The sequence below is a fragment of the Temnothorax curvispinosus genome, unplaced genomic scaffold, assembly GCF_003070985.1.
Source record: "Temnothorax curvispinosus isolate PA1 unplaced genomic scaffold, ASM307098v1 QBEX01010810.1, whole genome shotgun sequence".
Classification (NCBI taxonomy): domain Eukaryota; kingdom Metazoa; phylum Arthropoda; class Insecta; order Hymenoptera; family Formicidae; genus Temnothorax; species Temnothorax curvispinosus.
This window is the reverse complement of record NW_020220590.1, coordinates 460,379-475,380: the sequence shown is the minus strand read 5'-3', so window position 1 is coordinate 475,380 and position 15,002 is coordinate 460,379.

Sequence of the window (15,002 nt, the reverse complement as noted above, 5' to 3'; positions counted from 1 at the left end):
GAAAAAACGAGGAAAGAGGGAGAAAGGAGAAACACACACGTACGCACTAGACGCGAGAGATAGGTAAAAATAGGTTTGCACAAAGAACTTCCACATAGGTACATACAACACACAAACACACATACATATACACACACACACAGTGGGTCGAGACTTTCATATTCGGCTGCGGCACGATTTCAGTGTTTCTCTGTTTCTAGTTGTTGAATGTATTAGAGATAAGACTCGATCACAGCAATAGCAAAGCCCCATCCTCCACCCCCCCCTCCCCGTCCTTCCCAGTTGTGTTTGTCATTTCCACAGTTCCGCGTGTAAGATCCGCTGACGCTAAATAGAGCTTTATCGCACGTTCCCACCAAAGTGACGATTGTCGTTTCACGATATGTTATGCGAAATCTTGAGAGTGAGAAGAGCGCGTGCATCTTGCAACAGAAAAGAAAGGAAGAAGAGAAAGGCTGAATAAACGAAAATATTTGTATCTGACAGGAGTCGAGATCTAGACGTGAAAAAAAACCGACGAGTGTGAAACAACATAGCAATTACGTTGATTGTGCGTGCCGGATTGTCGAGCTAATCGGCTTAGTCGCGAGCAATGAGCGCGTTTCGTATAAAGTCTCGAAATGCTGCAAAGCGTCAATTGTTTCGGACGCCGATTATCCTGAACGCTAATTCTTCCGCACGATCGATATTCAAGCAAAAAAAAAAGAACGGGGAAACATTTTTTACTTTATATTCTATTGAAACGCTCTATTTTTATAGAAAATATTTATGCGGAAATTTATATGAATACTTTTTCATATTTGTATCATGATTTTGTTTTTCAATATTACACTTTGTTTGTGTTTTTCTTCATGTGAGAATTTTGCACGGCTAATCAATAACGGATATGTTATGTAGGTCGCCCTCTCTCTTCCCCATTTTTTTATATTCGGATAATCGGCGTCTCGCCGTGTACAGGGTGTCTCGAATATTCTAAAAATATCTTGGTTTAAAAAATGCAAAAAGAAAATACGTCAGGCACAAGTTATTAAATTTCGAGGATTTAATCTCACCAAGAATCTCACATACGATACATTTATCGATGTTGCGCACAGCGAGATAAATCGGTCTCTCTTCATCGCGACTCTTCGATCGCTCCTTTCCGCACAAAGACTGTATACTTGCACCCACCGTCAAGTATCGGCTCTCTCGATTTTCCGTCAGCAAGTACTTGCCATTATTACGTTAGTTGCCATAGCCCCATACCGGTGCGGTAGAGAAGCTAGGTAGATTAAGAGCATACGAAGATTGTTGTGCAAACACACGGATCCGCAAAAATCATAGAAGTACTATAGTGTAAATATTAACTTGACCATTCTATATATTATATATTATATATATATATATATATATATATATATATATATATATATAGAATGATACATATACAGATATATATATATATACATAACGTAATGATTGCACGATTATATGAAAAAATATATTATTGTCGATTATAATTTTTATTTTTTTATCCTTTATTGTTAATTTATGTATCTTTTTCGTTTTATCGGAACGTCGGGAAATGTATTCGGTCTATCGAATTGCGTTTCCTTTTGCGTCTATATAGGATAGAGGAAGAAAACGAGAAGGAGGTCGAGCGTCTTTTGTACGATCAAATAAACGATACCACCAAATAATTACCCCGTGGCAAGTAGATTTCGGTCAACCGGTTAGATTTACGGAGTGTGACGTTTAAAGTCGCGAGCGAACGAAATTTACCGGTACCGCGTACCGACTCGAGCGGCACGGATGGAAAGAGGGACGAGAGAAAATGGGTAAAGGAAAAACGTAGGTCGCGCTCCTTCCCACCGTGATTGTTCGTTTAAGACTGCGATTCCTCGCGCGTGATAATTACGCAACAGTTAAGTAGCATGCGTTAATTGCTGGAGAACCGTATTAACGCGGCCATGCATACCACGATTATATTACACGCGAAAAATCTAATTTCGTCACGTTACGCGAAATGTCACGGAACATATAAAACGACAATAAGAGACAGCAGTTTTGCTCTTTGTCATTATCTATTAAAATCGCATATAAGGCGGATTGTTCGGGTATCGCACGCGTGTGGTGAGATAAATAACATTGCGCAATATACAATATGCTAAATTTCGTACTGTAGCGAACATAATTTCGTCTTTGATATTATCCTGCAGCACGTACGTATAATTTACCTTTTTTCTTTTTTAATGATTAGTTAACGAGTTAAAATCACCAGAAATAACTAAATTCACATTTTTACAAGAATTACCTTCGTGTGCGGAAAAGTCAACCTTCGATCGACCGAGACAATGAATGTATTTGCAATGAAAGATTATCGTAAAATTTCCGCAAGTCGCGCGAGGAAGAATGAGTCGTTTTGCAAAAATGGTCGTTTCGTCTCCTATTATTAACTGTCATGCAAGAAAGAAATTGTTTGCAACAAAAAGAAAAAGCGAGCGACCGCTTTTTTATAGTTTCGTGCTGATCAGAGATCGCGAGACCGTTGCAATTTTCACGAGATCAAATATCGCTACTAGCTGCACGCGAAAGTGATACCTATGTGTGTGTGTGTGTGTGTGTGTGTATGTGTGTGTGTTTTTTCATGATAACAGAAACAATCCTGCGATAGCCGTAAGGTTTATTTTTCCGTATCTGCGACATCGAGAGAATTGAACTCGCTGGAGTTACACCGGGTATCAATCTCCGATGACGAGATGTGAAACGGGATCGCGATCGTATCGAATTTCAGTCGGACGCAGGATTGCGGGGGAGGAAAGAAAGGGGTGGGGAAGCAAAAGAAACGAAGGGATGGTTTTCGCTGATGTTGTACGATTCCGCGCGACTCCCCCATAAAATGGCCTTAAAATATAGTTGATGTTTAATATAATACATACGAGAAGCATTGTAACTGTTGGATGGATATGTATCTTCGCGCGATAGATAGAGAAGCGTAAAATTCTACGTTTATTTTTGGAATTACGCGAATTTCGACGCGAATCAGAATCATGCACGAGCGCACGCAGCCCCTCGCGACTAGTAATAATTAAAGATCGCATCAAAGGATCATTTTTCGCGAGATTATTCTTCCGGTTCATATTTCAACGTCGAATGCGGTTCTACGACTTCTTTCTCGTCAAGTATTAATCTTGCTAATTAAATAATCCCGATCGATGTACGGTTGCGCAGCTTTAGCGATTAATTAACGAGACTTAATTCGCGAACGCGAATCTGAATTCTGGCACTGAATCATGACGAGCTGGATTATGATTTATGGGGATGTAATTGCACGATTTGCACGCGAGGGATGCGTGCAAGGTGTAACGAAAAAAAAACTTTGTTCTTCCAAACTATATGGAAGTTTCTAGTTTTCACGAATCACCAGTCGTGAAAATGTCGAGGATTCGAATCGGTTTAATTTCGATAAGCTCGCAAAGAATTTCAAAACAAATTTCGTCGAAATTTATTTCGAAATATATGAATGCGAAATACATAAATAAATTTCGAGAACAGAGGCTGTATAGGGACGCAAAAGTTATTTGTTTACGACGTGCGCGATGAAATGACGATTGGCGTAAAATAATCTATTTTTCCGTAGCGCGGAAAATTGGACTCGTCGAAATTCTACCGTTTTCCGCATTCCGCAAAGTGTACAATATCCAAATATCTGTAAATATTATGCGCGTGTGTGTGTTGCGGGGGTAATCTTTATGAGGGTTAAATCGAGCAGGCAGTACAGCGTGCCTTTCTGCCACCCCCGAAGGATAATCTTTCAAGATAGACCTTTCAACCCTTAACCGGCGGTGTACCCTTTTACATGTATAATATTTTCACGTGAAAGGATCATAAATTACAATGTTGAGGAAACTAATAATTTACAGTAGACACGATAATAATGGGATAATTGAGTAATGGGTAGATCAAGACTGATAACGTATCAAATTTCTTGACATTTTATACGTGACCTATGTATGCGCTTCCGGTTAAGGCTCACGAAGCCTTTATTCAGTTCTCCGCGAGGCTCGGACGAAAAAAAAGTAGCGGGGCAGAAACTGTTATCACCACTTTCACGCTTATTACATTGTAAGGACGAAAAGGAGGGAGGGACTATTGTCACCACTCTAGCATTTATTACGTCGTAAGCGAGCGAGCGAGGGCTCCGCGATGGAACGAATATAAAATTCAACGATAATTTAATCGAGCTCAGCGCAGTGCCAATTCGTTTAACCCTCCGATGCATTTTCAAGCACGTCGGAGATAACCCCGGTGCATCGTAATTTTCCCATCCTTTCTTTTTTTTTCTTTCGTCGAACGCGCATTATAAATATTCACCGTTTCGTTCATCAGGATTTTTTAAAAATGTAAAAATCCAGTTCAATACCTTGGGAGCAAACGCGCCAATTGGATTTTTCCCGGAGGAAAAATATTGGCTCCAAAAGTTTGCCTAAAAATCTGGCGGATCCGAAGGTAGAGGCGGGCGCGAAAATCTGGGACACCCCGTGTAACATTTCCTCCTTTTTATTTCGCGGGTCACGGAACGGCATCGTCGGAGTCTCGCTCCCGCTCCCAAGGTATTAAGCTATGTTCGGGACTTTTCGCTGTATCGCGTTTCGGATCACGGTCCGACGCTAACGTCGCGGACAATACGGGGGACTTTGGCGTTCAGCCCGGTCCCGTCCGAGTTACGGTATCGCGCGAGGGAGCTTCCTCCCACCGATGAAAATTATATTAGCCGGAACTTTGACTTCGCGGCGCGCGTCAGGAGAGGGGTTAAGACGAAGCCGTAATTCAGCCGTAATATCTAGCATGAATTTCCCCGCAAAATCCGCGATCCGTGTTCGATGTAATCCGCGTTGCTCGCTAATCCCCCTTTGTTTCCGCTAAAGGCTCCACCGCGCCGAACTTGGCGAACCGACGGGGACGAGGTATATACGAGCCGGTTGCGCCAACGTTGATTAATCGACCGTCCAAGTATTTTTCATTCCCCTACCCGTTTACAATACAGGGCCATGATCTGGAATGAGGCAGCTAAAATCGCTAATCGGAGTCAGTTAGCCCCCGGATTGACCGTTCGCACCCGCGTCAATTAATAACGCTCTTTGTGATTAATTGTACCCCCATATCGCGCCGCGTACGTTGTACCGAGATACTTCCAAAGCCTACTGACTCATCTTTTGTCTATGCATTGCGGATCTTTCGGTCGACCTTAACGTAAAATGTGATTTTATACGTCAAAGAAAAATGTCTTCATTTGTCGCTAGTTTGCAAACGAAAGGGTGATTTCCGCGCGGTACGAGCTGCGTTCCGAGAAATCTCACTACTAGAGCCGGCGAGTTAGGTGCGATCGGTACATTTACCGTTTCACGTAGTTAAACTGTCATCGTAGTCACCGTTATCGCTTTGCTATCTTTGTCGTGGATAGGAACGTCATTTTCTCTGAGGTATATACTTCTCGGTCTAAGGGCGAATTGTTAACGAGAGTTAGTTGGTCAGTCGGTCAGGCGCAGTTAACAAAGCATTCTTTATTCATCCGTGTTATAGATGTGTCTACTATGTGACTATAAACCGGGACAGCTCGAGACTCAGAATAACTTCATCAGGGCTGCATGCGACCCTCATGGCCACTCGGAACGTCGGTCAATTATTAAGCATACGGTCTACTAATGTAGCGCTCGCTGTTTACTTCGCTCGCGTAGGATGATTCTTAATTCTCTGTGCTTGGATGAAAGCGTATAATTATCTTCCGAAATGCATTCTTTCAGATAGAGGAATGCCGTGAAAAGAAATTGGCTGAAATACGCATACACATACGTATATATATGTATAATTTATTAATGACTGTGAGCGGAGAAAATCTAGTGTCAAAAATTTTTTACAGTTATACCGCGACCGCCAAATGAAATTAATTAATTTTTAATTAAATATTAAAAATTAAGGTTTTTACAAGCAGGAAATACGATACGCGATGAACCGAAAGAGAAAGAGACTTTTAATATATTCTGTAAGGGAATCCCGCGTAAGCTTGGATTATTTCTTTTCATGCCTCTGCAATATACATCAGTGTTTGTGGAGCATCTTTGCACGCTTCTGGAATAGCAACGTTTTTATCGATCCCGGTAGATACGATCTAAACTGTTAATTAACCAAGACTGACGGGGTGCGATCGATCTTAAGCTGCTTTTCTAGCAGGAGAGAAAACCCAAAGTGCTAAAGCGCAAAGCGTTTCCGGTTTGGGACGAGGCAAAGCGCCGCGGACTCTACGGATAGCACCGGGGAATTGATTGCAACACGCGAGTCTCCCGCGTGCATAAATAAATCGTCGCCCGCAAAAAGTTTCAGCCTTGCTCTGATTCCCATAGAATGCAGAATTTCCAGCATCTATATGCGCGATTCCCTCGATCGCGGTTGAAGATCGGTCGATCCGCGATCGCGGGTTGACGCGAGAGGGAAATAAAAATCGAAAGCGGAATCAAAAAATCGGCATGACAGTTTCGTCGACCGCGATCTCGATCGCCCTGCGAGAAAAGAAAACGAGTAAAAAATACTCTTTATTCCGCAAAGCGAAACTTATCGATTTCGATCTTCGATCTCGGAACTAAACTCTTTCGGAGCATGGGGGACTTTTTGCGCGTGGCGATTTGGACGAAAGGCCTATTTCAAATTCGCTCGTCTCTCCGAGCGAGCACCGAACATTACAATAGCGGGTCGGCGTCGCGACGGAAGTGCATCGAGCGAATCGATGCGAGAGAATCGCTTACGCTGATCGCTCACGACGGGAGGACCATCGAAGTGTACAGTACAATACGTACGTGTAAGGCTAGGGTAAGAAGTAACGCGATTAATGTTTCACTCCCGGCCCGATGCAGCCGCTCCCGTTCGTTGCGCAAAGTGCTGGGTACGCTTTCGCGTCCCTTTGGAGGGCCAAGCGCTTTAAAGGGACGACGATGGGGCCGCTGACGTGAGCGCGGCTGACGGCTCCGAGCGCGCCTCGCGTCGGGAGTGTCAATATTTTCTCGTGCAGTATACCGAATATCTCTCTCGCGCAACACCTAAATCGTACATTCTGAGAGAGTGTTTAGGAAATAAATAGACGATGTATTTAGGAGACGGGAACGGACGATCGATTTTGTCGCGCGCGCACGCACTGCCTTAATAATTTCGAGAGAAAATATATTCGTATGTTTAATTATCTGTTTTTTTACAGAAGATACGCAGTCGACGAGAAAAATGACCATTATTGGACTGGATGACCGCATATATATCATATTTGTCGCGTTTATTTGAAATGACAATTAATCACTGTCGATCCCTACCTTCACCTGCTTCACGCAACAATTTTTCAGGAAAATAGTTGGAATAATGATTCACGGCGCAACGCGAACCATTAAACCGGAGTTAATTAACCGTGGCTCGCGCGCGCGACATAAAAGCCGACTGCATCAACGTCGCTTTACGCTCGGCTAATAGAATTTACCTATCTCCGCTCGCGTTACAGTTAAAGGCTGCGAGAAGGGGCGGAAAAGTCGTAAAGTCGGTCACAAAGGGTGTTTAAGGCGCGGAAAAACCTTGACCCTTTCATCATAAATCACTTTCGAGCGGGTCACGCGGTCTTGCGCCGAGTCCGACGCGGCGCGATATGGCGGTGTCGCTAAATTGGCTCATTTGAGAGCGCTTAATGACGCGTACGCTCGCAAAGGGGGGGTGGGAAAAAGGTTTGGGCGAACGGCCAACCGACCCCCCTCTCCCCATCCCCCTCCCCGACGGCGGAAACCCTTAGAAACGCGGCCGCCGGGCCCTGAACGAGGCGGTTCGCGTGATCGGACCGGGGCCGCCCCACGGCCGCCCCGGTGTACCGTAATAAACGGGGAAGAAAAAAAATATGTGCACGAATTACCATGTGTCTCGCATACCACTATACTCTAACGACAGCATCGATAATGCTCTAAACGATATAAGTACCTAAACGACACACCGTTTAAGCCGTATCCAACCCGTAAATCTCAACTCTAGCTGCACCAAGTGCCATAGTCCATAGGTACACGATTATGATTACATATAGAACTCGATATAGCGTCAGCAGCTGATCACGAGAGAAAGCGAGCGAGAAACATAGAGAGTGTGAGAGAGAGAGAGAGAGAGAGAGAGAGAGAGAGAGTGTGAGGCAGAAAGAGAGAAAGAGAGAGAGTGAAGGACAATTATTAATTGCGCGAGCAATTAGTTCTACGATTACCGTGACTGCACGCAGAGAGCGAAAGGGGGAAGAACCGAGTGAATGAGTGAGGAAGGTGGCGGGACGACGGTATAAGCGGGAGTTACGTTTTGCCGTCGCGACACGTGACTCGAGAGATCCGGCGACAGCTCCCGAGAAAATCGGATATATAGCGTTCTCGAGCGTCTTACAGATACACCAATATATGCGACAATACACACCTTGAGATTGATTGATTTCCGGTCCGCCTGTCGCCTCGGTTACTCTGCACCACATCCCCTCTCCCCCCCCCCGGGATACACGCATCCGTTATTGTACATTACACACACGCCGGCTTATTTTTCGACGCCGTTAGTCTGCGATTAGATTTGCCGCTTCCATCCCCGATCCCCCGTGACTCGCGAGCTACCCTTAAGCATAACGATATGGTGAAGTTGATGAGAGATAAGGAGAAGAAGAATGAGAGCGAAAGAGAGTATGTGTGCGTGCGTGTGCGTGAGAGAAATGCGCGTGAAATAAGAAATTTCGTGGATGGAACGAGACGATGATGCGTGACGTCTTTGCGAGAGACATTATCGAACACTTGGAACTGTAGTAACAAATTGCAATTGTATGTTGTAAACATTACTATTTCAAATATAATGCTATTATTAACAGAACATATACGTGTGTGTATGTGTGTGTGTGTGTGTGTGCGTGCCTGTGTCGCGGAGAGCGATGAATCACGCACCGTTCTCATTTCATATTGACGAGTTACCTAAAATACATATATATCATGTGAAAAAAAAGAGGAAAAAGAAAAAAAAATCCCGAGCTCGCTGATGCTTGCCGATGGAATGTTGCGACCAAATGCGACGTTTCCCCGGTTCGTACAATATCGATTTAGAGCGGATGTCCCTTTTAAAAGCTGACTGACGTCGCGACGAGCGAGAATGAAGTCTTTTTGGTTCTTTTTTTGGCGTCACATCCTTCCCCGTTTTCCCGTTTCGGAACGACGCTCGAATATTCTTAGAGATCTCGCCCGGTTTGCGGGAAAGACAGCCGAGATGAATGATTATGCAATCCGGGTTAACCATGTCTTCCACCTATTATAGCGTACCTCACGAATATTTTATTCCATTTAAAAGGGTCGACCCCTTTCCGATAAATATATCGACTCATCAATTCCCTTTGAGTTATTAACGATCGGAATTACTCTCTCGGATTTCCCCCCCCCCCCGTCGCGAAATAAGCTTAACTTAATAAAATCTTTAATTTGATTTCCAACAGACTTCGCCTTGATACAATTTTAATTTCAGGTTCATTTACGGAGAGACATTTAAAGTTAAACGTTAAAAATTCACGGTAAATTACGGTCTTTGCAATCTTGGCTCAGAAAAATGCAATTTCGAATTTTTTTATTAAGATCAAGACTTTTACCGCTATCTTTCTAAAGGGAGGATATTCTGGGACACTTTGCACGTCAGTTTTAATACTCCCTCCTCCTGTCCCTTCCTCCCTTCATCCTTCTGTCTCTCTCTCTATCTCTCTCTTTTATTCCAATCCTTTCGCAAAAACTGTCCAATTGGCAGCCTCATTAAAATAACTAATTGTATCGCGAATTACACAAGTGACATAAATGTAAACGAAAATGAATTTATCGACCAGAGAGAGAAAAATATCTTTAGGCGATATCTCGCAGGATTATAAAGACAGGTTGACGTAGATGGTAGATTTTATTTTTTACCGAGAAATACGTGACTCGCGTGTCACGCGTATAAATAGGTAGGAGTACGCTAATTTTATTCGTTGTAATAAAGATTTACGCCATTTTTACGTCAGGCAATGCGCCATGCTTGGGCTATACTTCTATTTTAGGAACGTATATTTTTATATTACTGGCTGCGCGAATATAGTACTCTCGTAAAAGAAGAGATAGAGAAAGAGAGACAGAGAGAGAGATAGAATATTATATACATATATTATATTTAAAACTCTTCAAAGGATTAGAGGTAATCTATGCCCGGAATTAAAAATGATTGAAAACGACGTCTTTATCCGGTGGATATTTTTTTAAATATGAATAGATGAGTTAAATAATAAAACGTCAGTTTTTAATAGAAAATACGGGCAAATAACACTGACCATTTATTAAAAACATTGAAAGAGTTATGAAAATACCGATTCCGATAAATACGAGCGTTATTCAAATAATATATACCTTCACCGGTACCTCTGATCTCCCTTTGTTGACGACAGCGAATAAATTTTAAAATATTCCGCTGTATCGAAAATTGTAAAAAAATGAGTGCCAGATACAATAAAGACTGTGCGGGATATCTCGGAGGATTATAGCCTCATTTCCCGCATTTCGCGCGATCGATTCCCTTTTCGAGACTCGATGAGTTTCTCCCCGAATTCATCGAAACGCTCGTCATGCCAGTAATTATCGGAATTGTAAAGAATAGAACGCGAGGGTGTGGATGAAATACCTAGCTCTTGGCGGACGTCTCGTTAGAGGCTCGTAAAACAACGCGAACAATGATAAACGTGCGGGCGCGCGCCTCGGAGGATCTCCGGGCATTTTTAATTACGCCTAAACGCGTAACGAGGTGCCGGGGCGCCGCGCCGCGTGAAAAATTCTCGACCTATATCTACGATACGCCGTTTCGCCGCGCAACGCGACGTACCGGCGCACGAGGGGGAAGAAACACTAAAAATAACGAAGAGGGCGAGAGTGTAAAGGCCGGCCACTCGAGGCACGCAAAGGTCGATTACGGGCGGAACGAGTGGCGAGTATCCAGGCATCAAATCCTTCTGCATAATTCCGCGCGCCGTCTTCCGCCGACCTTATAACGCGCCGAAACTTAAAGCGGTCGTCCGCGACCGTCCGTTTTCCTCGGAGCGCATATCTCGCTCTTCCCGGATGAAATAAAACCCATTTTTCTCATTTTCGAATAACGCGAAGCGAAATAATGAGGAGAACGCGGAGGGGGTGGGAGGGATGGGAGGAGGGACAGTGCTTCTCGCTCTCGCGGAGACCCACGACCTACGACCTACATAATATATAGGTCCGAGAAAAATCGAGGTATAAATTGCTTGCGTTTCGCGCTTTGATCTTGCAACGATTAATATTTAGATAGCGAGATTAATATGTGTCCCGATATTCACCAAACATTTATTAGACGTTTATTGATGTATCGTTATTGAATATTGATTTTGCTACACACGGTGGAAGAGGGAGGGGGTGTGATTCATTTACCCAGTTATACCTCAAAAACCTGGAGGAAACGACGCGTAGACGACGAGGGTTTAATTAAATCGCTCCTCCTAAAAGCGTTTTCAAATATAAAGGTAATATATATCGGGCCAGCATTGATCATTAATATACACGGTAATAACGAAATTGTGTTTCCAAAGGTTACACGCGGCCGATTCGATTACTCATCCGGGACGATCAACCTCAAAGTGATTGCCCCATGTCAAAGTAGCTGTCGCTTTAAGTATACGCCCTGCCTTCCGTCTGCGTTTCCAGCTACGACCTGAAATTGCGGTATAAATTGCCGCATAGAAAGAAAGAGAGAGCGAGAGAGAGAGAGGGCGAAAGAGAAGGCGAAAGGAGGAGGGTGGCGCTTATGTGCTCGAATTCAATTACACATGAATGGCCGGCAGGCATGAATATTTTCGCAACGACGCGCGGACGCCGACGTTGCAGACAGGGCTCGTCTTGGGCCGCTCGCGCGCACATAGCGGCGATGAATCCGATCGATCGGCCCCCACAGTCACGCTGACCGACCTGCCGTGTTGCCCTGCCTCTCGCGATTTCGATCTATCGAGTGCGGATATCCGCAGCGCGCAAAATTGCGGCCCGCTCGTAATTACGTCGCCCTTTCGTCGATCGGCCGTATCTTCGTGAAACATTCACGCGTGTCCATCGGCGTCCGGCGCCCCCCCCCACTCCCCCCCACTCCCCTCTCGTCTCTCGCTCCCCCCGCTTTCCTCGCCGCCTGCACCCGAACCTGTGTGTCGCATGAAAAAGAGATCAGCACAATGCGCATCATTATACGCGGGTAGAGAGGCGGCACGCGATCGATCCACGCCGTAATTTTGCGAAAAGAAGCGTGCCAAGGGCCGCGCGCGCGTTCCCGTTCGAAACGAACGAGCGCGAGCGGAGTCGCGCCGCGCCGTTTCCGTCACCCCCGCGTCGTTGAATTCACCGCGCGGTCGTCGATTCCTTTCTATTTGTGGCACTCTTCCGGGTCCTCTTCGCCACCCTTTTCTACTTTTGCCTTATCACGTTCCATTTTATTCCCCGCGCTCGCACCATACCGTATAATTCAATTTAACTTCATTTAATTTAGTCTCATTTCGCGCGCTGCCCTATCCTATTCCACTTTACCTAATTCTGTTTCATTTCGGCCTCTCATTCCCCCCATTTTATTTTAACTGATTTTATTTTGGCCTGTTTTGTCCCCCGCTTTATTCGATCCGCGTTTGATTTGAATGTGTTTTATTTTATTCCACCGGCGCGCGGCGCACACCAGCACACCGGTCGAAAGGACGAAAGGGAGAAAGAGAATTACTATCCTCTCGGCATTATTATATTCGAGTACAATAAAACGTCGATTATTGCATACGACAATTAAATTAGTTACATTTTTTTACGGTTGCACGTCGATTGCACGTCGTTTTTGCGTTCCGCGCGCGGTGCGGATCGACGAAGCTTCCCTGCCATTTAACAACGTTAATTTGTGCAAACGCAATCGTCGTTTAATTCATCTACCTGCATCGCGTAATTATTCCGGAATTCTTTTTTCTCTCTTTTCCTCTCTTTCTCTCTCTCTCTCTCTCTCTCTCTCTCTCTCTCTCTCTCTCTCTCTTTCTCTTTTCCCCTCTTTCTTTCTCTCTTTCTCTCTTTCTCTCTTTCTGCAGTTTATGTCCGGCAACAGAGCGACAATTTCGAAAAGATCGGGTCTTGCATTCGACACTTCTGGATGCGGGTTTGGCGGTGGCGTTAACGATCGCCCTGCGGAAACGCCCAAAGGCGACGGCAACCACGTTTCGAATCTGACGCGCACGCACGCACGCACGTACGCACGCACGCACGCTGACACGCACGCGACACCTCACCGCTTTTCGATTGACACGCGCATCGTTATGCATACCGTAACGCCGAACACCGTAGGAGCTGTCGAAGTGGGGCCGGGGTAACAAGTCAATTCGCCAACGACTTCGTCACCCCGCGCCGCTTCCCGTCAGGTGGGCGAGGAGATAATAGCGGAGCTATAATTCCACGTTCACTCCGTTCCCGGCGCGTGGTCGAGTCAATCGAGATCGTGGGCGACGAAATCCAACGGGGAGACGCATGTCGGCATGTCTGCGTTTTATTTTAATCGGCCGGCTAATCGCCGGGCATTTCAATGACGATTTTCGACGAAGGGGATTAAGAAAGTACGACGAACTGTATATTTTACACGATTGGATTTTCACGAAAATCCGAACGATCGTCAAGTTCATATTGTCAGTGGCGTGCGTTTAATGAGAGATAAATATTGACGCAGTTAGTTAATATTAATCATTTTCGTTACGATGCACTTTCGCTTATTGAATATTTAACGCGTTAAATGAACATGCAAGGTTGTGCAAAGAACGGAGTAATTTTAACAGTTTTCCATCATCCATCTGTACAGTTTTTTTTTTTTAATAACGTAAATAAATTGTTTGGAAAATGAGTCAACTATCATCCTCAAGATATATCCTCAACATTTATACTTGCAGCTTGTTTTTGCAAGAAATTCAAAAGTCCCAAAAAATTATTAATTAACTTTTTTTCTTTAATTATGCCATTATCTCGATAGACTCTGAAAGGAAGGGACAGAGCATATTAATTCGTATATCAATCTTGTGATCGGAGGCCTTTTAAGGGCCATAAATGCCGTAATATAATGAAAAACGCTCGACCCTTCTTGTATCCCTTGGACGTATATAACTTTTCCCCCCCCGTATTCAGATAACTTCGGAGTAGGACATAATATAAAATAATGACGTTATTGATATCGACGATAAGCGCCACCCGACAGTTTAAAGGACCCCAACGACCGAATATTGAGCCACCCCTGTCTGATTCCTCCCCTAACATCGTCTGCTCGCGACATAGCTTCACATTCACAAAGAACGTCTCGTCACGCTTTCTTATCCTTTAAAACGTCGTAAATGATTTCCTGCTCGGATAATCTCCGATATCTCTACATTTGTTACAGTTAATTATAACGGCACTCGAACCGATAAATCAATTAGGACTAATTAAATTATTAATTTGCTTGTGTCACCTAAATTTCTATTATTTCACATAAAAGAGACGTCAAATATCGATATCTGATCCTAAGTGACATTTTATGATATTTAACCTAGCTGTCATGAATATTGATTTACTACCCGAAAACGTGAATTAATTACTAACAATAAGTGCAAAGCTTAATATATTACTCAATTTTCAGGTAATACAATATAAATATATTGCGCTACGAAGATAGCTACTGTCTATATATAATCTCTATTTTAGGTTGCAGGGGAGCTTTTCTCCGTAATTGCCTGATATTACAAAACTTAGTTCGAATTAAATCAAAATTCAGGTCGCACAGATGGCGAAAGGAACTCGCGCATTAACATTTACCGCGTTGCAAAAAAAAATTGCATTTTTATTAAGAAAGGTATTCAGAGGCATGATGTATGTCATCGATTTATCGTTATATCTAAAGATTTCGCCAGATATATTTTTTCATGCTAAACTGAA